This window comes from Diospyros lotus, chromosome 1 (assembly GCF_014633365.1).
Source record: "Diospyros lotus cultivar Yz01 chromosome 1, ASM1463336v1, whole genome shotgun sequence".
Classification (NCBI taxonomy): domain Eukaryota; kingdom Viridiplantae; phylum Streptophyta; class Magnoliopsida; order Ericales; family Ebenaceae; genus Diospyros; species Diospyros lotus.
This window is the reverse complement of record NC_068338.1, coordinates 29,048,513-29,073,036: the sequence shown is the minus strand read 5'-3', so window position 1 is coordinate 29,073,036 and position 24,524 is coordinate 29,048,513. Positions and strand designations below refer to the sequence as shown.

The 24,524-nt window shown below is 41.7% G+C and overlaps 3 long non-coding RNA genes across 5 annotated transcripts; all 3 read right to left on the bottom strand.

The window, feature by feature from the left end:
* Positions 1–1,080: 1,080 nt before the first annotated feature.
* Positions 1,081–20,950, bottom strand: LOC127795585 (uncharacterized). 3 transcript variants are annotated; one of them, XR_008021833.1, is made up of 5 exons: positions 20,870–20,950; positions 19,709–19,842; positions 14,667–14,800; positions 6,738–6,837; positions 1,081–1,794 (listed from the first exon to the last, which is right to left on the bottom strand). It is a non-coding gene; the product is annotated as an uncharacterized LOC127795585 (long non-coding RNA). The 3 variants fall into 3 exon arrangements; XR_008021834.1 differs by having other exon boundaries at positions 19,743–19,842; XR_008021832.1 differs by lacking the exon at positions 20,870–20,950 and adding an exon at positions 16,164–16,257 and having other exon boundaries at positions 6,704–6,837; positions 16,352–19,736.
* Positions 2,882–6,621, bottom strand: LOC127795602 (uncharacterized). Its single transcript, XR_008021837.1, has 3 exons — positions 3,346–6,621; positions 3,158–3,251; positions 2,882–2,918 (listed from the first exon to the last, which is right to left on the bottom strand). It is a non-coding gene; the product is annotated as an uncharacterized LOC127795602 (long non-coding RNA).
* On the bottom strand, positions 7,925–11,503 carry LOC127795595 (uncharacterized). Its single transcript, XR_008021836.1, has 3 exons — positions 8,389–11,503; positions 8,201–8,294; positions 7,925–7,961 (listed from the first exon to the last, which is right to left on the bottom strand). It is a non-coding gene; the product is annotated as an uncharacterized LOC127795595 (long non-coding RNA).
* Positions 20,951–24,524: the final 3,574 nt, after the last annotated feature.

Sequence of the window (24,524 nt, the reverse complement as noted above, 5' to 3'; positions counted from 1 at the left end):
TTTATAAATTATTAAAAAAATATCTATATTTTAAAATTAATGAATTTTGTAATATTTTTTTCATTATAATAATAAATATATGAATAAATAAATGTGTTTTGAATTTTGAGTTTGTTTTTTTATGAAAACACTCAAAACAAATTTTTGTTATTTTGAGTTTTCTTTATAATTTTTTTTATTTTCAAAAATACATTTTTAAAAACAGTAAAGAGAATGTATTTTCATTATTTTAGAAAATTAAAAACTAAAAATGACTTGAAAACGGCAAAGAGAACGCAACCTTAGTAGTTTGAAATTTTTATATTTTTTAAAATTAAATTTAATTTACACTTTTGTCATGTGATGTGGTGCAAATCTATTGCCCTAATCTGCGATACATTTTTTTTTAAAATTAAATTTAATATGCACTTATGTCACATGCTCGCATAGAATTTTGAATAATGGCACCAAAACCCAAAAAGGAGAGTGAATTGTGTAGAATAAAATTTTGAGTAATAAATGAAATAAAGAGTATGAGCAAACAAGAGGCACAATCATATATAGTGGTTCAATTTAAACCAAGTCTAATCCACTACCTTAGTTTCTCACTAATAATTTTTTTTTTTTTGAAAACCAATTCATTGTAAATCCTCCTATCATCCCGAATAGGTCCTCTAGCATTAATATAGATTTTACAATCTCTTGCTTGAACAAGCAAGCCCTTTAATAATACAAGATACATAAAAATGTGTATAAGAAATTTAAATGAGAGTTTCTAAGAATATATCTTCTTAGTTACAAATTCTCTCAATAAAAATACAAGGCTTGAAAAGAATAAAACATTAATGGACATACAAGCCTTATACGAAAAATGAGAGAATAAAAGCCCGCATGGGCAGCTCAGTTGGAACAAATGACCTAGGATCGAGTCTTACCAGCGGCAGTGTGGGAACAATCTCTCAAATGAGGGGGGCTCCTTGTGCGCAGTGTGCACTGGTCTAGCTGCTGTTGGTTGGCTGAGTCACCATGATTAACCTCCCTTCAAATTCCTGTCGGGCTGGGGGTGGGGGCGCCCGGGGTGAGTGATTTCACCTTTTGGAACAAAAATGAGAGAATAAAAGATGTAAGCACAATATATTGATTGACTCTCTTGGAAGCTTGGAAATAAATTCTTCGAACCCTTTAAATGCTCCACCAACTAAGTATTTACAAATGTGGGTGAATGCTTTCAAATTTTTGATTGTTTGAGGTAATTGGGGCGTATTTAATGCACTTCAGAATTAGCCGTTGGTGATTCTAAGACAAAAAATAGTCGACGGATGCAAGGCATCGATTGACACATTAGTGTATAAATTCAAAAATCGATCTACAGAATTGTGTATAAATTCAAAATTCGATCGACAAAATAAGGTGTTAGTTGACAGATGCAACATAGATACTGTAAGCACCCCCGCCCGGATATCCCAAGCACCCGGACTACCCGAACGGGAGCGCCTACGGGAGGAGAAAAGAATGAGACACCAGACAAAAACCACCCCGGCATGCATACTCAAAGATGAGAGCAACGGAAGCGAAGAAAAACACATGCATGCACTACGGGTACCCCGCTAACACAGCGGTCACAAGATAAATAAACAAACACAAACTCCTGTGCCGAAATACACAAGACTCGAGAAAACACCTGGCACAGTAGAAAATAATAGAGTAGACCCTACACAATCATCAGAGTTGACAGGGATTGACGAGACTGCCTGTACACCACACCGACTCTGCCGTTAAAGCTGACTCCCTTGCTATGGCCCACGCCGCCACTACCTGGAATGATGGAAAGCAAGGTGAGTCGAGAGACTCAGCAAGCATAAGGAAAAGAAAGGCTGTAGGCTGAGTATAACCAAAAAACTCTTCCCAAAATAAACCCCCAGGTACACACAAGCCATGAGACGCTACAACACAACAGCTCAATAGCATAACAAAATAAAAGCACATACCGGTCCTTGGGGCCCACATAAGACACTTGGCACCCAAGTCCCATACCAACCTGCCGCTGCCCTAAAAGGCAACAAATGTCTCCACAAACCTGCGCGCGCTGTCCCAGGCCGGTACTCCCGTCACCTGTATCCGTCGGTACTCCCGACAACCGAGCCATAGGCTCCCTCGGAACGGTACTCCCGTCCGAGAACTAAATACTACCAGTATCCATGCAATGCACATAAAAATGCAATGGCGTAGTGAGCATCAACGTGATACAAGGCGCCCATACATCCAGGCATCAGGCCATGCTCCGCCCACATAGTAAACCACACGCCATGCATATGCCGCGCTGGATGCAACCTAACCAAGCTAGAATGTTCGTGTCCAAGCATACTCAATAAATGAATATCCCAACATGCATCCCGTACCCATGTGCATATCAAATCATGAACAGTAATACAAGGTATCTAATCATGCAGTAAATCACATACCGGCAGAGCTACTCAATAGTGCCCGACACCGGCCAACAGTTAGTGACTAGGAGTGTCCGCCCGACGGTCCACTTTAGGGCCGTACCGTAGTCTACCCCAACGTCACCAAACGGTTGACCCCTGCCCCACTGCTCAATAGCTCTAACCAAATCATACGTAAATCCGAGAAAAACCGTAAATAAAACCCGCATGACTAGGAACCTAGTTCTCCAACTGGGTTCAACATCATTCCGAAAGGAATGGGGGTGGCACAAACCCCCGTAGGCTCACAACAAATAAAATTATAAAAGTCTCAGATTTAATTTAAATTAAAACAAATGAATAATAGTTCAACCAATAAGACAAGGTACCGAATTAAAGTAAGGGAGGTGATAAAATACAGGAAATCACGGAGTCTTTCACGGGAATTAAAGAACACGAGAAGAGGGTTAGGAGCTTGCCTTTACACGACCGTTTCCTCAATTTCTTGCATTCCCGCTGCGAAGTAAAATGTTTAAAAACGTTTGATAACAATTAATAAAACCCGAGACTCACATTAATTAAATCTAATCGTATAATATAATTAATTTAGCCATCTAAATTCCACATAGGCACCTCGTAAATAAAATCCCAATAAATCTCATATTTCTTTTAAATTAAATCATGCCCAAAACATTCCTAATTCGTATAATTAATACGCAAAATCAAACCGAATTAAGGGAAGACAAGGGATTCACCAAATGGAAATAGATCGCAAGGGTAGAGGAGAACTTGCCTCGCTTAAGCTGATTACAGCGTTTTCATGCTTAAACATCACCAAATTAATACACGCTGTAAATTAGATTAAACTCCCAAAATTAATAAAATTGAGCCCAAAATTAAATTTCAACCGTAGAGAATGTATAACACATGATTATTTACTTACCTGATTAATTAAATCACGATTAAACGTAATTTAATCTTCAATTTTTCTCTAAAAAAATGACCCTCGCGCGCGCTGCTTCTTCTTCATTTTTCTTCCTCTGGTTCTGTCTCAAATTTGGCCGAAATCGGCCTTAAAATCGCAGCAAAAATGCTGCTTTAACGCGAGGCAAATGGGCGGCCCACAGCGCGCCACGTGGCGCGCCCAGCAGCTGCACATGGCTGCCACCGCCTTGCCCAAAACGACGCCGTTTTGGGCAAGGATTTTGGCTGAAAAATCAGCCAAAATTCTCCAGCGCGCGCGCACACCCGAGGGGGCTCGAACCCGCGACCTCACCCAGCACACGAGCACTCGCGACCGCCCGCGCTAGCCAACTCCTTTAACCATATAATGCCTTCACTTATATTTAAGGTGATTTGCGGCCACTTCGGCAAATCACATTTCAGCCCCCAGAACTTTCATTATTGGCACACACACCCCAGACTCCAATTTCCTTTATTGCACTTACACCCGAAAACTTTCAAAAATCCATTAAATTAATTTATTTTTTCTTATATCTCCAAATTCCCAAATAAATTAATAATTTCCATAAATGCAAGAATTAATAATTATCTTATTTACTTATTTTCTCAAAATAACATAAGTAAATATTTTCTCTTAATTTCTCTAATACTCCAAAATGACATCAAATGCCAAAATTATTAATCATTATTTATTTCTCAAATTTTCGGGATATTACAATTCTCCCCTCCTTAATAGAATTTCGTCCTCGAAATTCGCGCTCAGTCCATGTCCTCAAGATACGCTCACGATTCTCATGATATTACCTAACACATCTTCCGAGACCTTCCATATCATCATTTTCCAATTCTCACAAGTCCAAGTCCACGACATATCCTACTTGACTTAATACACTAGCACATCTCCCTAATCCATCACCGCAAGTGAACCACGATATGACCACTAATACCTTAACCAGCCTAAGAGACGTCATCAAGGTTCTTCTATTACTATCTCATAACTCAACTGATAACGATAGGAGTGGGGCCATCCTCTTACATGGCGAGAAGCTAATATTCGATAACACGACCTAAACCTGCCACGTACTTACGACGCACTGGAACACGGAAACGATACGACATCCTCAATCAAGGTTTCAGCAGCAATATCCTTTAGTCTGACTTTTGCCAACTGATTCTTAACCAGATACACATCATTTTCTCGGCAGTACTTTCTCCCACAACTTGCCGCGTACGTTCGGGGTCCTGTTAATAAACATGAGTAGCCATTTAATCAGGACTATCAAGGGATATACAGTCTCCACTCATTACATCTTGAGATCTAAATGTCACCAGATCTCCCCTCCTTAAAGGAATTGGCACTCCTCAAAGACTCAATAGGCTAGCTAGAACATAAGCTTTAAAACCAACGTTATCCGCTCTGTAGCCTACTAGGCTGAAAGCACCTCACCGTGTCAGTAACTATCTAATCTCCAAGGCATCTTATAAGTCTCATCAACCACGAAAAGTAACTGAAGTGGGTTAAGCATTCTTTTGGCTGGCATAATAGACCATCTCATGTTTTTGCCGATGTACCACTTGACCAGCACCCAAAGGAGTCTCATCTCCTCTCTCGGTCAATAATCCGACCCTAGGGCATGTGGTCCGTGATTAGCACCGCGCGTACTCATAGCAACTACTATCCTTGCAGCAGAACCCAATAGTTACTTAGACCTGTATCCAATTTCGGCCGTGGCCATACACCGGGGTATCTCCCACAACACCAAACGTAGAGGGGTTTTCCTTACTTCTAATTCACATTATCACGGATGCACCACGATAGCCTAAAACACCTGTTACCACCTTTACTTTACCCTATTTGTTACAGAACCTCACAGCCTTAGTCATTTGCCACGCCAATCGCGGCGTCACCTGAACTCCGCTCCATCTGTGAGAACTAAACACCTACACCCTAGCCAGGTTGTAATGCCAAATCTCCAAACAGCATAACTGCTGTAAAAGCCAAGTCCTCAATTCCATAATAGTCTTTCAGTGAATTTTCATCACAGATCTCTCTTGGGACTTCGTATTAGTGTTCCGAGTTATCCATCCAAATTCGATTAAAACTTAGGGTTGCTGCCCTAAACCTCCAAGAAAATGCAAACCCCTCAGAACCTCAATTTACCTTCACACTTCCTTACGATACATATCTCCAGTCTGAATATGTACAGACAGTTTAAACCATCAACTACCACATTAACCAACCTTCAGTTTTCCATCTCAGTACACCCTATACACATCTCGGTACCTACAGATCTACTAGTAACCATTGGACTTCTATAGCACATTTTCCACCATGTGGGACCTTCCCGTACCACTCCTGGCAAAATTCAATCATGAACCTCCAGATCACATTCTACCATGACCTCATCTCTCATGACATTGACGCTAGCCTTAATAGGACGTCGACAACACCTAGCGAGACCAAGGAACTCCAGACCTCTTTAGAAAACACCTCAGAGTTAGCCCGGCAAATCATCTGCCAAGTAAGCTAAGTCCAACAAGTCCCTCCGGTGGTTATGACGACACCCTCACAGTGGCTCAAACTGACTGAGTGTCAGGTAGTGTTCCAATCCTGGGCACACTCTGTATCAATCCCTAGTAAGGCTCCCAAATGGCATCTTATTGCCTCACAGCCCTGGCAAAAACATCATAATGGGAACGAAGGCTCCCATCATTCATCACTACTTTAGTCAGTCGCCTCCACATGTCCTTCATGTGCTCGCGGGCGAACATGACTTGTCTCTCTGACAGTCCCCAAAAAGATCTCGTGGATCATCTCTTGAGACAACTCGTCAAGCCGATACACATAACTCACTAGGTACTCCTCTTCGTCTTGCCCGCCTCCCCATCCAGAAGCAAACTCCTGTTCCCACTGACACCATAAACAATGCAATTCTGAGAGCACATCCGAGTTGGGTAAGGGTACATTGGGAATCTAGGCCTTCGGGTCTTATTGGGAATACTCAAAATCTGCATACAACACTAAACATCCGACAACTTTGGTGTACAGGAACTCGTCCCCAAAATTGACTCAAACTACGCTCTGATACCAACATTGTAAGCACCCCCGCCCGGATATCCCAAGCACCCGGACTACCCGAACGGGAGCGCCTACGGGAGGAGAAAAGAATGAGACACCAGACAAAAACCACCCCGGCATGCATACTCAAAGATGAGAGCAACGGAAGCGAAGAAAAACACATGCATGCACTACGGGTACCCCCGCTAACACAGCGGTCACAAGATAAATAAACAAACACAAACTCCTGTGCCGAAATACACAAGACTCGAGAAAACACCTGGCACAGTAGAAAATAATAGAGTAGACCCTACACAATCATCAGAGTTGACAGGGATTGACGAGACTGCCTGTACACCACACCGACTCTGCCGTTAAAGCTGACTCCCTTGCTATGGCCCACGCCGCCACTACCTGGAATGATGGAAAGCAAGGTGAGTCGAGAGACTCAGCAAGCATAAGGAAAAGAAAGGCTGTAGGCTGAGTATAACCAAAAAACTCTTCCCAAAATAAACCCCCAGGTACACACAAGCCATGAGACGCTACAACACAACAGCTCAATAGCATAACAAAATAAAAGCACATACCGGTCCTTGGGGCCCACATAAGACACTTGGCACCCAAGTCCCATACCAACCTGCCGCTGCCCTAAAAGGCAACAAATGTCTCCACAAACCTGCGCGCGCTGTCCCAGGCCGGTACTCCCGTCACCTGTATCCGTCGGTACTCCCGACAACCGAGCCATAGGCTCCCTCGGAACGGTACTCCCGTCCGAGAACTAAATACTACCAGTATCCATGCAATGCACATAAAAATGCAATGGCGTAGTGAGCATCAACGTGATACAAGGCGCCCATACATCCAGGCATCAGGCCATGCTCCGCCCACATAGTAAACCACACGCCATGCATATGCCGCGCTGGATGCAACCTAACCAAGCTAGAATGTTCGTGTCCAAGCATACTCAATAAATGAATATCCCAACATGCATCCCGTACCCATGTGCATATCAAATCATGAACAGTAATACAAGGTATCTAATCATGCAGTAAATCACATACCGGCAGAGCTACTCAATAGTGCCCGACACCGGCCAACAGTTAGTGACTAGGAGTGTCCGCCCGACGGTCCACTTTAGGGCCGTACCGTAGTCTACCCCAACGTCACCAAACGGTTGACCCCTGCCCCACTGCTCAATAGCTCTAACCAAATCATACGTAAATCCGAGAAAAACCGTAAATAAAACCCGCATGACTAGGAACCTAGTTCTCCAACTGGGTTCAACATCATTCCGAAAGGAATGGGGGTGGCACAAACCCCCGTAGGCTCACAACAAATAAAATTATAAAAGTCTCAGATTTAATTTAAATTAAAACAAATGAATAATAGTTCAACCAATAAGACAAGGTACCGAATTAAAGTAAGGGAGGTGATAAAATACAGGAAATCACGGAGTCTTTCACGGGAATTAAAGAACACGAGAAGAGGGTTAGGAGCTTGCCTTTACACGACCGTTTCCTCAATTTCTTGCATTCCCGCTGCGAAGTAAAATGTTTAAAAACGTTTGATAACAATTAATAAAACCCGAGACTCACATTAATTAAATCTAATCGTATAATATAATTAATTTAGCCATCTAAATTCCACATAGGCACCTCGTAAATAAAATCCCAATAAATCTCATATTTCTTTTAAATTAAATCATGCCCAAAACATTCCTAATTCGTATAATTAATACGCAAAATCAAACCGAATTAAGGGAAGACAAGGGATTCACCAAATGGAAATAGATCGCAAGGGTAGAGGAGAACTTGCCTCGCTTAAGCTGATTACAGCGTTTTCATGCTTAAACATCACCAAATTAATACACGCTGTAAATTAGATTAAACTCCCAAAATTAATAAAATTGAGCCCAAAATTAAATTTCAACCGTAGAGAATGTATAACACATGATTATTTACTTACCTGATTAATTAAATCACGATTAAACGTAATTTAATCTTCAATTTTTCTCTAAAAAAATGACCCTCGCGCGCGCTGCTTCTTCTTCATTTTTCTTCCTCTGGTTCTGTCTCAAATTTGGCCGAAATCGGCCTTAAAATCGCAGCAAAAATGCTGCTTTAACGCGAGGCAAATGGGCGGCCCACAGCGCGCCACGTGGCGCGCCCAGCAGCTGCACATGGCTGCCACCGCCTTGCCCAAAACGACGCCGTTTTGGGCAAGGATTTTGGCTGAAAAATCAGCCAAAATTCTCCAGCGCGCGCGCACACCCGAGGGGGCTCGAACCCGCGACCTCACCCAGCACACGAGCACTCGCGACCGCCCGCGCTAGCCAACTCCTTTAACCATATAATGCCTTCACTTATATTTAAGGTGATTTGCGGCCACTTCGGCAAATCACATTTCAGCCCCCAGAACTTTCATTATTGGCACACACACCCCAGACTCCAATTTCCTTTATTGCACTTACACCCGAAAACTTTCAAAAATCCATTAAATTAATTTATTTTTTCTTATATCTCCAAATTCCCAAATAAATTAATAATTTCCATAAATGCAAGAATTAATAATTATCTTATTTACTTATTTTCTCAAAATAACATAAGTAAATATTTTCTCTTAATTTCTCTAATACTCCAAAATGACATCAAATGCCAAAATTATTAATCATTATTTATTTCTCAAATTTTCGGGATATTACAATTCTCCCCTCCTTAATAGAATTTCGTCCTCGAAATTCGCGCTCAGTCCATGTCCTCAAGATACGCTCACGATTCTCATGATATTACCTAACACATCTTCCGAGACCTTCCATATCATCATTTTCCAATTCTCACAAGTCCAAGTCCACGACATATCCTACTTGACTTAATACACTAGCACATCTCCCTAATCCATCACCGCAAGTGAACCACGATATGACCACTAATACCTTAACCAGCCTAAGAGACGTCATCAAGGTTCTTCTATTACTATCTCATAACTCAACTGATAACGATAGGAGTGGGGCCATCCTCTTACATGGCGAGAAGCTAATATTCGATAACACGACCTAAACCTGCCACGTACTTACGACGCACTGGAACACGGAAACGATACGACATCCTCAATCAAGGTTTCAGCAGCAATATCCTTTAGTCTGACTTTTGCCAACTGATTCTTAACCAGATACACATCATTTTCTCGGCAGTACTTTCTCCCACAACTTGCCGCGTACGTTCGGGGTCCTGTTAATAAACATGAGTAGCCATTTAATCAGGACTATCAAGGGATATACAGTCTCCACTCATTACATCTTGAGATCTAAATGTCACCAGATCTCCCCTCCTTAAAGGAATTGGCACTCCTCAAAGACTCAATAGGCTAGCTAGAACATAAGCTTTAAAACCAACGTTATCCGCTCTGTAGCCTACTAGGCTGAAAGCACCTCACCGTGTCAGTAACTATCTAATCTCCAAGGCATCTTATAAGTCTCATCAACCACGAAAAGTAACTGAAGTGGGTTAAGCATTCTTTTGGCTGGCATAATAGACCATCTCATGTTTTTGCCGATGTACCACTTGACCAGCACCCAAAGGAGTCTCATCTCCTCTCTCGGTCAATAATCCGACCCTAGGGCATGTGGTCCGTGATTAGCACCGCGCGTACTCATAGCAACTACTATCCTTGCAGCAGAACCCAATAGTTACTTAGACCTGTATCCAATTTCGGCCGTGGCCATACACCGGGGTATCTCCCACAACACCAAACGTAGAGGGGTTTTCCTTACTTCTAATTCACATTATCACGGATGCACCACGATAGCCTAAAACACCTGTTACCACCTTTACTTTACCCTATTTGTTACAGAACCTCACAGCCTTAGTCATTTGCCACGCCAATCGCGGCGTCACCTGAACTCCGCTCCATCTGTGAGAACTAAACACCTACACCCTAGCCAGGTTGTAATGCCAAATCTCCAAACAGCATAACTGCTGTAAAAGCCAAGTCCTCAATTCCATAATAGTCTTTCAGTGAATTTTCATCACAGATCTCTCTTGGGACTTCGTATTAGTGTTCCGAGTTATCCATCCAAATTCGATTAAAACTTAGGGTTGCTGCCCTAAACCTCCAAGAAAATGCAAACCCCTCAGAACCTCAATTTACCTTCACACTTCCTTACGATACATATCTCCAGTCTGAATATGTACAGACAGTTTAAACCATCAACTACCACATTAACCAACCTTCAGTTTTCCATCTCAGTACACCCTATACACATCTCGGTACCTACAGATCTACTAGTAACCATTGGACTTCTATAGCACATTTTCCACCATGTGGGACCTTCCCGTACCACTCCTGGCAAAATTCAATCATGAACCTCCAGATCACATTCTACCATGACCTCATCTCTCATGACATTGACGCTAGCCTTAATAGGACGTCGACAACACCTAGCGAGACCAAGGAACTCCAGACCTCTTTAGAAAACACCTCAGAGTTAGCCCGGCAAATCATCTGCCAAGTAAGCTAAGTCCAACAAGTCCCTCCGGTGGTTATGACGACACCCTCACAGTGGCTCAAACTGACTGAGTGTCAGGTAGTGTTCCAATCCTGGGCACACTCTGTATCAATCCCTAGTAAGGCTCCCAAATGGCATCTTATTGCCTCACAGCCCTGGCAAAAACATCATAATGGGAACGAAGGCTCCCATCATTCATCACTACTTTAGTCAGTCGCCTCCACATGTCCTTCATGTGCTCGCGGGCGAACATGACTTGTCTCTCTGACAGTCCCCAAAAAGATCTCGTGGATCATCTCTTGAGACAACTCGTCAAGCCGATACACATAACTCACTAGGTACTCCTCTTCGTCTTGCCCGCCTCCCCATCCAGAAGCAAACTCCTGTTCCCACTGACACCATAAACAATGCAATTCTGAGAGCACATCCGAGTTGGGTAAGGGTACATTGGGAATCTAGGCCTTCGGGTCTTATTGGGAATACTCAAAATCTGCATACAACACTAAACATCCGACAACTTTGGTGTACAGGAACTCGTCCCCAAAATTGACTCAAACTACGCTCTGATACCAACATTGTAAGCACCCCCGCCCGGATATCCCAAGCACCCGGACTACCCGAACGAGCGCCTTTGGGCAGGATTTTGGCTGAAAAATCAGCCAAAATTCTCCAGCGCGCGCGCACACCCGAGGGGGCTCGAACCCGCGACCTCACCCAGCACACGAGCACTCGCGACCCGCCCGCGCTAGCCAACTCCTTTAACCATATAATGCCTTCACTTATATTTAAGGTGATTTGCGGCCACTTCGGCAAATCACATTTCAGCCCCCAGAACTTTCATTATTGGCACACACACCCCAGACTCCAATTTCCTTTATTGCACTTACACCCGAAAACTTTCAAAAATCCATTAAATTAATTTATTTTTTCTTATATCTCCAAATTCCCAAATAAATTAATAATTTCCATAAATGCAAGAATTAATAATTATCTTATTTACTTATTTTCTCAAAATAACATAAGTAAATATTTTCTCTTAATTTCTCTAATACTCCAAAATGACATCAAATGCCAAAATTATTAATCATTATTTATTTCTCAAATTTTCGGGATATTACAATTCTCCCCTCCTTAATAGAATTTCGTCCTCGAAATTCGCGCTCAGTCCATGTCCTCAAGATACGCTCACGATTCTCATGATATTACCTAACACATCTTCCGAGACCTTCCATATCATCATTTTCCAATTCTCACAAGTCCAAGTCCACGACATATCCTACTTGACTTAATACACTAGCACATCTCCCTAATCCATCACCGCAAGTGAACCACGATATGACCACTAATACCTTAACCAGCCTAAGAGACGTCATCAAGGTTCTTCTATTACTATCTCATAACTCAACTGATAACGATAGGAGTGGGGCCATCCTCTTACATGGCGAGAAGCTAATATTCGATAACACGACCTAAACCTGCCACGTACTTACGACGCACTGGAACACGGAAACGATACGACATCCTCAATCAAGGTTTCAGCAGCAATATCCTTTAGTCTGACTTTTGCCAACTGATTCTTAACCAGATACACATCATTTTCTCGGCAGTACTTTCTCCCACAACTTGCCGCGTACGTTCGGGGTCCTGTTAATAAACATGAGTAGCCATTTAATCAGGACTATCAAGGGATATACAGTCTCCACTCATTACATCTTGAGATCTAAATGTCACCAGATCTCCCCTCCTTAAAGGAATTGGCACTCCTCAAAGACTCAATAGGCTAGCTAGAACATAAGCTTTAAAACCAACGTTATCCGCTCTGTAGCCTACTAGGCTGAAAGCACCTCACCGTGTCAGTAACTATCTAATCTCCAAGGCATCTTATAAGTCTCATCAACCACGAAAAGTAACTGAAGTGGGTTAAGCATTCTTTTGGCTGGCATAATAGACCATCTCATGTTTTTGCCGATGTACCACTTGACCAGCACCCAAAGGAGTCTCATCTCCTCTCTCGGTCAATAATCCGACCCTAGGGCATGTGGTCCGTGATTAGCACCGCGCGTACTCATAGCAACTACTATCCTTGCAGCAGAACCCAATAGTTACTTAGACCTGTATCCAATTTCGGCCGTGGCCATACACCGGGGTATCTCCCACAACACCAAACGTAGAGGGGTTTTCCTTACTTCTAATTCACATTATCACGGATGCACCACGATAGCCTAAAACACCTGTTACCACCTTTACTTTACCCTATTTGTTACAGAACCTCACAGCCTTAGTCATTTGCCACGCCAATCGCGGCGTCACCTGAACTCCGCTCCATCTGTGAGAACTAAACACCTACACCCTAGCCAGGTTGTAATGCCAAATCTCCAAACAGCATAACTGCTGTAAAAGCCAAGTCCTCAATTCCATAATAGTCTTTCAGTGAATTTTCATCACAGATCTCTCTTGGGACTTCGTATTAGTGTTCCGAGTTATCCATCCAAATTCGATTAAAACTTAGGGTTGCTGCCCTAAACCTCCAAGAAAATGCAAACCCCTCAGAACCTCAATTTACCTTCACACTTCCTTACGATACATATCTCCAGTCTGAATATGTACAGACAGTTTAAACCATCAACTACCACATTAACCAACCTTCAGTTTTCCATCTCAGTACACCCTATACACATCTCGGTACCTACAGATCTACTAGTAACCATTGGACTTCTATAGCACATTTTCCACCATGTGGGACCTTCCCGTACCACTCCTGGCAAAATTCAATCATGAACCTCCAGATCACATTCTACCATGACCTCATCTCTCATGACATTGACGCTAGCCTTAATAGGACGTCGACAACACCTAGCGAGACCAAGGAACTCCAGACCTCTTTAGAAAACACCTCAGAGTTAGCCCGGCAAATCATCTGCCAAGTAAGCTAAGTCCAACAAGTCCCTCCGGTGGTTATGACGACACCCTCACAGTGGCTCAAACTGACTGAGTGTCAGGTAGTGTTCCAATCCTGGGCACACTCTGTATCAATCCCTAGTAAGGCTCCCAAATGGCATCTTATTGCCTCACAGCCCTGGCAAAAACATCATAATGGGAACGAAGGCTCCCATCATTCATCACTACTTTAGTCAGTCGCCTCCACATGTCCTTCATGTGCTCGCGGGCGAACATGACTTGTCTCTCTGACAGTCCCCAAAAAGATCTCGTGGATCATCTCTTGAGACAACTCGTCAAGCCGATACACATAACTCACTAGGTACTCCTCTTCGTCTTGCCCGCCTCCCCATCCAGAAGCAAACTCCTGTTCCCACTGACACCATAAACAATGCAATTCTGAGAGCACATCCGAGTTGGGTAAGGGTACATTGGGAATCTAGGCCTTCGGGTCTTATTGGGAATACTCAAAATCTGCATACAACACTAAACATCCGACAACTTTGGTGTACAGGAACTCGTCCCCAAAATTGACTCAAACTACGCTCTGATACCAACATTGTAAGCACCCCCGCCCGGATATCCCAAGCACCCGGACTACCCGAACGGGAGCGCCTACGGGAGGAGAAAAGAATGAGACACCAGACAAAAACCACCCCGGCATGCATACTCAAAGATGAGAGCAACGGAAGCGAAGAAAAACACATGCATGCACTACGGGTACCCCGCTAACACAGCGGTCACAAGATAAATAAACAAACACAAACTCCTGTGCCGAAATACACAAGACTCGAGAAAACACCTGGCACAGTAGAAAATAATAGAGTAGACCCTACACAATCATCAGAGTTGACAGGGATTGACGAGACTGCCTGTACACCACACCGACTCTGCCGTTAAAGCTGACTCCCTTGCTATGGCCCACGCCGCCACTACCTGGAATGATGGAAAGCAAGGTGAGTCGAGAGACTCAGCAAGCATAAGGAAAAGAAAGGCTGTAGGCTGAGTATAACCAAAAAACTCTTCCCAAAATAAACCCCCAGGTACACACAAGCCATGAGACGCTACAACACAACAGCTCAATAGCATAACAAAATAAAAGCACATACCGGTCCTTGGGGCCCACATAAGACACTTGGCACCCAAGTCCCATACCAACCTGCCGCTGCCCTAAAAGGCAACAAATGTCTCCACAAACCTGCGCGCGCTGTCCCAGGCCGGTACTCCCGTCACCTGTATCCGTCGGTACTCCCGACAACCGAGCCATAGGCTCCCTCGGAACGGTACTCCCGTCCGAGAACTAAATACTACCAGTATCCATGCAATGCACATAAAAATGCAATGGCGTAGTGAGCATCAACGTGATACAAGGCGCCCATACATCCAGGCATCAGGCCATGCTCCGCCCACATAGTAAACCACACGCCATGCATATGCCGCGCTGGATGCAACCTAACCAAGCTAGAATGTTCGTGTCCAAGCATACTCAATAAATGAATATCCCAACATGCATCCCGTACCCATGTGCATATCAAATCATGAACAGTAATACAAGGTATCTAATCATGCAGTAAATCACATACCGGCAGAGCTACTCAGTAGTGCCCGACACCGGCCAACAGTTAGTGACTAGGAGTGTCCGCCCGACGGTCCACTTTAGGGCCGTACCGTAGTCTACCCCAACGTCACCAAACGGTTGACCCCTGCCCCACTGCTCAATAGCTCTAACCAAATCATACGTAAATCCGAGAAAAACCGTAAATAAAACCCGCATGACTAGGAACCTAGTTCTCCAACTGGGTTCAACATCATTCCGAAAGGAATGGGGGTGGCACAAACCCCCGTAGGCTCACAACAAATAAAATTATAAAAGTCTCAGATTTAATTTAAATTAAAACAAATGAATAATAGTTCAACCAATAAGACAAGGTACCGAATTAAAGTAAGGGAGGTGATAAAATACAGGAAATCACGGAGTCTTTCACGGGAATTAAAGAACACGAGAAGAGGGTTAGGAGCTTGCCTTTACACGACCGTTTCCTCAATTTCTTGCATTCCCGCTGCGAAGTAAAATGTTTAAAAACGTTTGATAACAATTAATAAAACCCGAGACTCACATTAATTAAATCTAATCGTATAATATAATTAATTTAGCCATCTAAATTCCACATAGGCACCTCGTAAATAAAATCCCAATAAATCTCATATTTCTTTTAAATTAAATCATGCCCAAAACATTCCTAATTCGTATAATTAATACGCAAAATCAAACCGAATTAAGGGAAGACAAGGGATTCACCAAATGGAAATAGATCGCAAGGGTAGAGGAGAACTTGCCTCGCTTAAGCTGATTACAGCGTTTTCATGCTTAAACATCACCAAATTAATACACGCTGTAAATTAGATTAAACTCCCAAAATTAATAAAATTGAGCCCAAAATTAAATTTCAACCGTAGAGAATGTATAACACATGATTATTTACTTACCTGATTAATTAAATCACGATTAAACGTAATTTAATCTTCAATTTTTCTCTAAAAAAATGACCCTCGCGCGCGCTGCTTCTTCTTCATTTTTCTTCCTCTGGTTCTGTCTCAAATTTGGCCGAAATCGGCCTTAAAATCGCAGCAAAAATGCTGCTTTAACGCGAGGCAAATGGGCGGCCCACAGCGCGCCACGTGGCGCGCCCAGCAGCTGCACATGGCTGCCACCGCCTTGCCCAAAACGACGCCGTTTTGGGCAAGGATTTTGGCTGAAAAATCAGCCAAAATTCTCCAGCGCGCGCGCACACCCGAGGGGGCTCGAACCCGCGACCTCACCCAGCACACGAGCACTCGCGACCGCCCGCGCTAGCCAACTCCTTTAACCATATAATGCCTTCACTTATATTTAAGGTGATTTGCGGCCACTTCGGCAAATCACATTTCAGCCCCCAGAACTTTCATTATTGGCACACACACCCCAGACTCCAATTTCCTTTATTGCACTTACACCCGAAAACTTTCAAAAATCCATTAAATTAATTTATTTTTTCTTATATCTCCAAATTCCCAAATAAATTAATAATTTCCATAAATGCAAGAATTAATAATTATCTTATTTACTTATTTTCTCAAAATAACATAAGTAAATATTTTCTCTTAATTTCTCTAATACTCCAAAATGACATCAAATGCCAAAATTATTAATCATTATTTATTTCTCAAATTTTCGGGATATTACAATTCTCCCCTCCTTAATAGAATTTCGTCCTCGAAATTCGCGCTCAGTCCATGTCCTCAAGATACGCTCACGATTCTCATGATATTACCTAACACATCTTCCGAGACCTTCCATATCATCATTTTCCAATTCTCACAAGTCCAAGTCCACGACATATCCTACTTGACTTAATACACTAGCACATCTCCCTAATCCATCACCGCAAGTGAACCACGATATGACCACTAATACCTTAACCAGCCTAAGAGACGTCATCAAGGTTCTTCTATTACTATCTCATAACTCAACTGATAACGATAGGAGTGGGGCCATCCTCTTACATGGCGAGAAGCTAATATTCGATAACACGACCTAAACCTGCCACGTACTTACGACGCACTGGAACACGGAAACGATACGACATCCTCAATCAAGGTTTCAGCAGCAATATCCTTTAGTCTGACTTTTGCCAACTGATTCTTAACCAGATACACATCATTTTCTCGGCAGTACTTTCTCCCACAACTTGCCGCGTACGTTCGGGGTCCTGTTAATAAACATGAGTAGCCATTTAATCAGGACTATCAAGGGATATACAGTCTCCACTCATTACATCTTGAGATCTAAATGTCACCAGATCTCCCCTCCTTAAAGGAATTGGCACTCCTCAAAGACTCAATAGGCTAGCTAGAACATAAGCTTTAAAACCAACGTTATCCGCTCTGTAGCCTACTAGGCTGAAAGCACCTCACCGTGTCAGTAACTATCTAATCTCCAAGGCATCTTATAAGTCTCATCAACCACGAAAAGTAACTGAAGTGGGTTAAGCATTCTTTTGGCTGGCATAATAGACCATCTCATGTTTTTGCCGATGTACCACTTGACCAGCACCCAAAGGAGTCTCATCTCCTCTCTCGGTCAATAATCCGACCCTAGGGCATGTGGTCCGTGATTAGCACCGCGCGTACTCATAGCAACTACTATCCTTGCAGCAGAACCCAATAGTTACTTAGACCTGTATCCAATTTCGGCCGTGGCCATACACCGGGGTATCTCCCACAACACCAAACGTAGAGGGGTTTTCCTTACTTCTAATTCACATTATCACGGATGCACCACGATAGCCTAAAACACCTGTTACCACCTTTACTTTACCCTATTTGTTACAGAACCTCACAGCCTTAGTCATTTGCCACGCCAATCGCGGCGTCACCTGAACTCCGCTCCATCTGTGAGAACTAAACACCTACACCCTAGCCAGGTTGTAATGCCAAATCTCCAAACAGCATAACTGCTGTAAAAGCCAAGTCCTCAATTCCATAATAGTCTTTCAGTGAATTTTCATCACAGATCTCTCTTGGGACTTCGTATTAGTGTTCCGAGTTATCCATCCAAATTCGATTAAAACTTAGGGTTGCTGCCCTAAACCTCCAAGAAAATGCAAACCCCTCAGAACCTCAATTTACCTTCACACTTCCTTACGATACATATCTCCAGTCTGAATATGTACAGACAGTTTAAACCATCAACTACCACATTAACCAACCTTCAGTTTTCCATCTCAGTACACCCTATACACATCTCGGTACCTACAGATCTACTAGTAACCATTGGACTTCTATAGCACATTTTCCACCATGTGGGACCTTCCCGTACCACTCCTGGCAAAATTCAATCATGAACCTCCAGATCACATTCTACCATGACCTCATCTCTCATGACATTGACGCTAGCCTTAATAGGACGTCGACAACACCTAGCGAGACCAAGGAACTCCAGACCTCTTTAGAAAACACCTCAGAGTTAGCCCGGCAAATCATCTGCCAAGTAAGCTAAGTCCAACAAGTCCCTCCGGTGGTTATGACGACACCCTCACAGTGGCTCAAACTGACTGAGTGTCAGGTAGTGTTCCAATCCTGGGCACACTCTGTATCAATCCCTAGTAAGGCTCCCAAATGGCATCTTATTGCCTCACAGCCCTGGCAAAAACATCATAATGGGAACGAAGGCTCCCATCATTCATCACTACTTTAGTCAGTCGCCTCCACATGTCCTTCATGTGCTCGCGGGCGAACATGACTTGTCTCTCTGACAGTCCCCAAAAAGATCTCGTGGATCATCTCTTGAGACAACTCGTCAAGCCGATACACATAACTCACTAGGTACTCCTCTTCGTCTTGCCCGCCTCCCCATCCAGAAGCAAACTCCTGTTCCCACTGACACCATAAACAATGCAATTCTGAGAGCACATCCGAGTTGGGTAAGGGTACATTGGGAATCTAGGCCTTCGGGTCTTATTGGGAATACTCAAAATCTGCATACAACACTAAACATCCGACAACTTTGGTGTACAGGAACTCGTCCCCAAAATTGACTCAAACTACGCTCTGATACCAACATTGTAAGCACCCCCGCCCGGATATCCCAAGCACCCGGACTACCCGAACGGGAGCGCCTACGGGAGGAGAAAAGAATGAGACACCAGACAAAAACCACCCCGGCATGCATACTCAAAGATGAGAGCAACGGAAGCGAAGAAAAACACATGCATGCACTACGGGTACCCCGCTAACACAGCGGTCACAAGATAAATAAACAAACACAAACTCCTGTGCCGAAATACACAAGACTCGAGAAAACACCTGGCACAGTAGAAAATAATAGAGTAGACCCTACACAATCATCAGAGTTGACAGGGATTGACGAGACTGCCTGTACACCACACCGACTCTGCCGTTAAAGCTGACTCCCTTGCTATGGCCCACGCCGCCACTACCTGGAATGATGGAAAGCAAGGTGAGTCGAGAGACTCAGCAAGCATAAGGAAAAGAAAGGCTGTAGGCTGAGTATAACCAAAAAACTCTTCCCAAAATAAACCCCCAGGTACACACAAGCCATGAGACGCTACAACACAACAGCTCAATAGCATAACAAAATAAAAGCACATACCGGTCCTTGGGGCCCACATAAGACACTTGGCACCCAAGTCCCATACCAACCTGCCGCTGCCCTAAAAGGCAACAAATGTCTCCACAAACCTGCGCGCGCTGTCCCAGGCCGGTACTCCCGTCACCTGTATCCGTCGGTACTCCCGACAACCGAGCCATAGGCTCCCTCGGAACGGTACTCCCGTCCGAGAACTAAATACTACCAGTATCCATGCAATGCACATAAAAATGCAATGGCGTAGTGAGCATCAACGTGATACAAGGCGCCCATACATCCAGGCATCAGGCCATGCTCCGCCCACATAGTAAACCACACGCCATGCATATGCCGCGCTGGATGCAACCTAACCAAGCTAGAATGTTCGTGTCCAAGCATACTCAATAAATGAATATCCCAACATGCATCCCGTACCCATGTGCATATCAAATCATGAACAGTAATACAAGGTATCTAATCATGCAGTAAATCACATACCGGCAGAGCTACTCAGTAGTGCCCGACACCGGCCAACAGTTAGTGACTAGGAGTGTCCGCCCGACGGTCCACTTTAGGGCCGTACCGTAGTCTACCCCAACGTCACCAAACGGTTGACCCCTGCCCCACTGCTCAATAGCTCTAACCAAATCATACGTAAATCCGAGAAAAACCGTAAATAAAACCCGCATGACTAGGAACCTAGTTCTCCAACTGGGTTCAACATCATTCCGAAAGGAATGGGGGTGGCACAAACCCCCGTAGGCTCACAACAAATAAAATTATAAAAGTCTCAGATTTAATTTAAATTAAAACAAATGAATAATAGTTCAACCAATAAGACAAGGTACCGAATTAAAGTAAGGGAGGTGATAAAATACAGGAAATCACGGAGTCTTTCACGGGAATTAAAGAACACGAGAAGAGGGTTAGGAGCTTGCCTTTACACGACCGTTTCCTCAATTTCTTGCATTCCCGCTGCGAAGTAAAATGTTTAAAAACGTTTGATAACAATTAATAAAACCCGAGACTCACATTAATTAAATCTAATCGTATAATATAATTAATTTAGCCATCTAAATTCCACATAGGCACCTCGTAAATAAAATCCCAATAAATCTCATATTTCTTTTAAATTAAATCATGCCCAAAACATTCCTAATTCGTATAATTAATACGCAAAATCAAACCGAATTAAGGGAAGACAAGGGATTCACCAAATGGAAATAGATCGCAAGGGTAGAGGAGAACTTGCCTCGCTTAAGCTGATTACAGCGTTTTCATGCTTAAACATCACCAAATTAATACACGCTGTAAATTAGATTAAACTCCCAAAATTAATAAAATTGAGCCCAAAATTAAATTTCAACCGTAGAGAATGTATAACACATGATTATTTACTTACCTGATTAATTAAATCACGATTAAACGTAATTTAATCTTCAATTTTTCTCTAAAAAAATGACCCTCGCGCGCGCTGCTTCTTCTTCATTTTTCTTCCTCTGGTTCTGTCTCAAATTTGGCCGAAATCGGCCTTAAAATCGCAGCAAAAATGCTGCTTTAACGCGAGGCAAATGGGCGGCCCACAGCGCGCCACGTGGCGCGCCCAGCAGCTGCACATGGCTGCCACCGCCTTGCCCAAAACGACGCCGTTTTGGGCAAGGATTTTGGCTGAAAAATCAGCCAAAATTCTCCAGCGCGCGCGCACACCCGAGGGGGCTCGAACCCGCGACCTCACCCAGCACACGAGCACTCGCGACCGCCCGCGCTAGCCAACTCCTTTAACCATATAATGCCTTCACTTATATTTAAGGTGATTTGCGGCCACTTCGGCAAATCACATTTCAGCCCCCAGAACTTTCATTATTGGCACACACACCCCAGACTCCAATTTCCTTTATTGCACTTACACCCGAAAACTTTCAAAAATCCATTAAATTAATTTATTTTTTCTTATATCTCCAAATTCCCAAATAAATTAATAATTTCCATAAATGCAAGAATTAATAATTATCTTATTTACTTATTTTCTCAAAATAACATAAGTAAATATTTTCTCTTAATTTCTCTAATACTCCAAAATGACATCAAATGCCAAAATTATTAATCATTATTTATTTCTCAAATTTTCGGGATATTACAGATACCAAATGAAAATGAATTGACATGCATTATGTTAGTCGACAGGTTAATAGAAATCGGTCGATAAGCAGAAGCAAAAATATCTTACCTGGTTGATAGATGCATTGCAATGAGCATGCTGTCAGTCGACAAATTACAAGATATCAGTTGACAGACAGAAGCCAAGATTGCCCAATAGTCGATAGATCTAAGCCAATCAATCGACAGATCCTACTATTTTTCCTTAGAACACTTTAGTTTTAATTTTCAATATTTGAAGATTTATTTGAATTTTAATACTTTATTTTTCCAATCGAAATTTTTAATATTTGAAGATTTATTTGAATTTTAATACTTTATTTTTCCAATCTCCGAAAGTATGAATAACATATGTTTTGAAAAATACTTTAACATACTTTGACCAACATCTTGAAATTTGAGAACCAATATATTTTTGTCAAAACGAGTAACTTAGAAACATGAATGACTTGGGAAAAAGAGTGAATTCATTTAATTGAGGGTAATTAAAATTGATTTTTGTTTGAAAAATATTCAAGATTTTAATCTAACTTTTGTATCATCAAAACCAAAAGCAAAATATCAAATTTCTTACCAAGAAAATTAGGTCATAGAATTTCTTACCAAGAAAATTAAGCCACTAATCGAAATGGAAGGGTAAGTCAAGCCCATTTGTATTCCTTCTTCCATTCTCCTTTTTCTTTTTTTTTTTTTCTTTTCCTTTTGTCATTCAATTCCACCCGGCCCCAACTTGACCAAGTCTTTCCATCACTATAGAATATCTAAGCACACTATTGTACCTTCACCCCAAATCAATGATATTAATTAAAGGGTAATGTTATGATAAATAGTAATAAATATATTTTGATTTTAAATAAATATTAAGTTCATCTTTTGTAATCGTCCATTCATAATTAAAATTTTAAATATTAATTTATATATAATATAAATTCTCATAAATCAATTATAACTTAATATAAATAAGAAAAATATACATTATTAAACATCTAACAAAAATATGCGAGTTTACGACTTTACAGACCAAGTTTATAGACTGAGTTTAGAGTGTATAGTATTGAATCACGAATTAACTCCGATTCTATAAAAATCCAAGTTTATAAGCGAGTTGATTACTCCCTTTAAAACTATGTGACTCATAAATTCGTATGAGTTGCCTTGCGAGTTTGACAATGAATCTACTTATATATGATTTAAGAGTGAAAAAATTAGTGTCTCTTGGAATGTGTTTGCAGTTAGAAACTTTATAGTAAAATGTTATGAATCTACTTATATATGATTTAAGAGTGAAAAAATTAGTGTCTGGTGGAATGTGTTTGCAGTTAGAAACTTTATAGTAAAATGTTTAGAATGCGTTTCAGGAGTGTCTTTAATATCTAAGTTGGAGTTGGTTATTTGGAAAGTAGTGAATTTATGAGATTATGTATGATGTAATGTGAACAGAATATAATTGCAAGAATGTACTTTATCAATAAATAAATAATGAGAGCACAAGGGTGTTGACGAGACAATTCTTTATACTTAAGAGGGTCTACATCTTTTTATACTTAAGGAAGTTTAGCCATATTAAATTTTCTTATGATTTACAATAATTTGTAAACAAGACTGTGAGTCACTTTTATTTTTCTTGTATAGATAAAGTGGTAGAAGCCTCATTATCATTTTGAAATTCTCCGTTGGTTATCTAAGGGTACTCGATCTCTTTTGGTAGTTATCTTAATATAGCATTTGTGTTGAAGGGCTAGCATGATAACTAGGCACGATAGCAATCTAAGTGTCTAGATATTAATGGTGTATATATATAAGATAATATTATATTAAAATAACTCAAATTTAAAAAAAAATAGTTGTTACATCTTCTACTAATATATGCTATACAAAAAGCTCTCATAACATATGGTTCTTTATTAATTAATGAATAATTTTTGTTAGATCAACTATAATTTTTGAGAATGTGATGAGCTTTCAACGCTCTGTTACTGCTGCAATTAAAGGAGTTTGAAATTTTGTAAGATCGAGGCATTAATCAATATAATTCTTTGTATTTAGACTTCATTAGAATTACTGATATTTTAATTTTAGCTTTCTTAAACAAATTAACATTTGTTAGGGATACACACACACGCATCAAGATCCTTGAAGATACAAAAATTCCCAAATTCAAAAAATTCCCTCCTCCAACGGCTGCAACCCTTATTAGTTTTGGATTAGGATATTTTTGTTTTTTCTTTAAGATTCTTATGTGTTAATAACAATTTGAAATGTATTAATATTGCCACCCAAAAAAATAACTCTTCACTAAAAAGTGTCATTAACTGAATGTCCGAAAATTACTTCCATTTGAAGTATGGTCCCTTCTCCTTTAAAGTACATTATGCT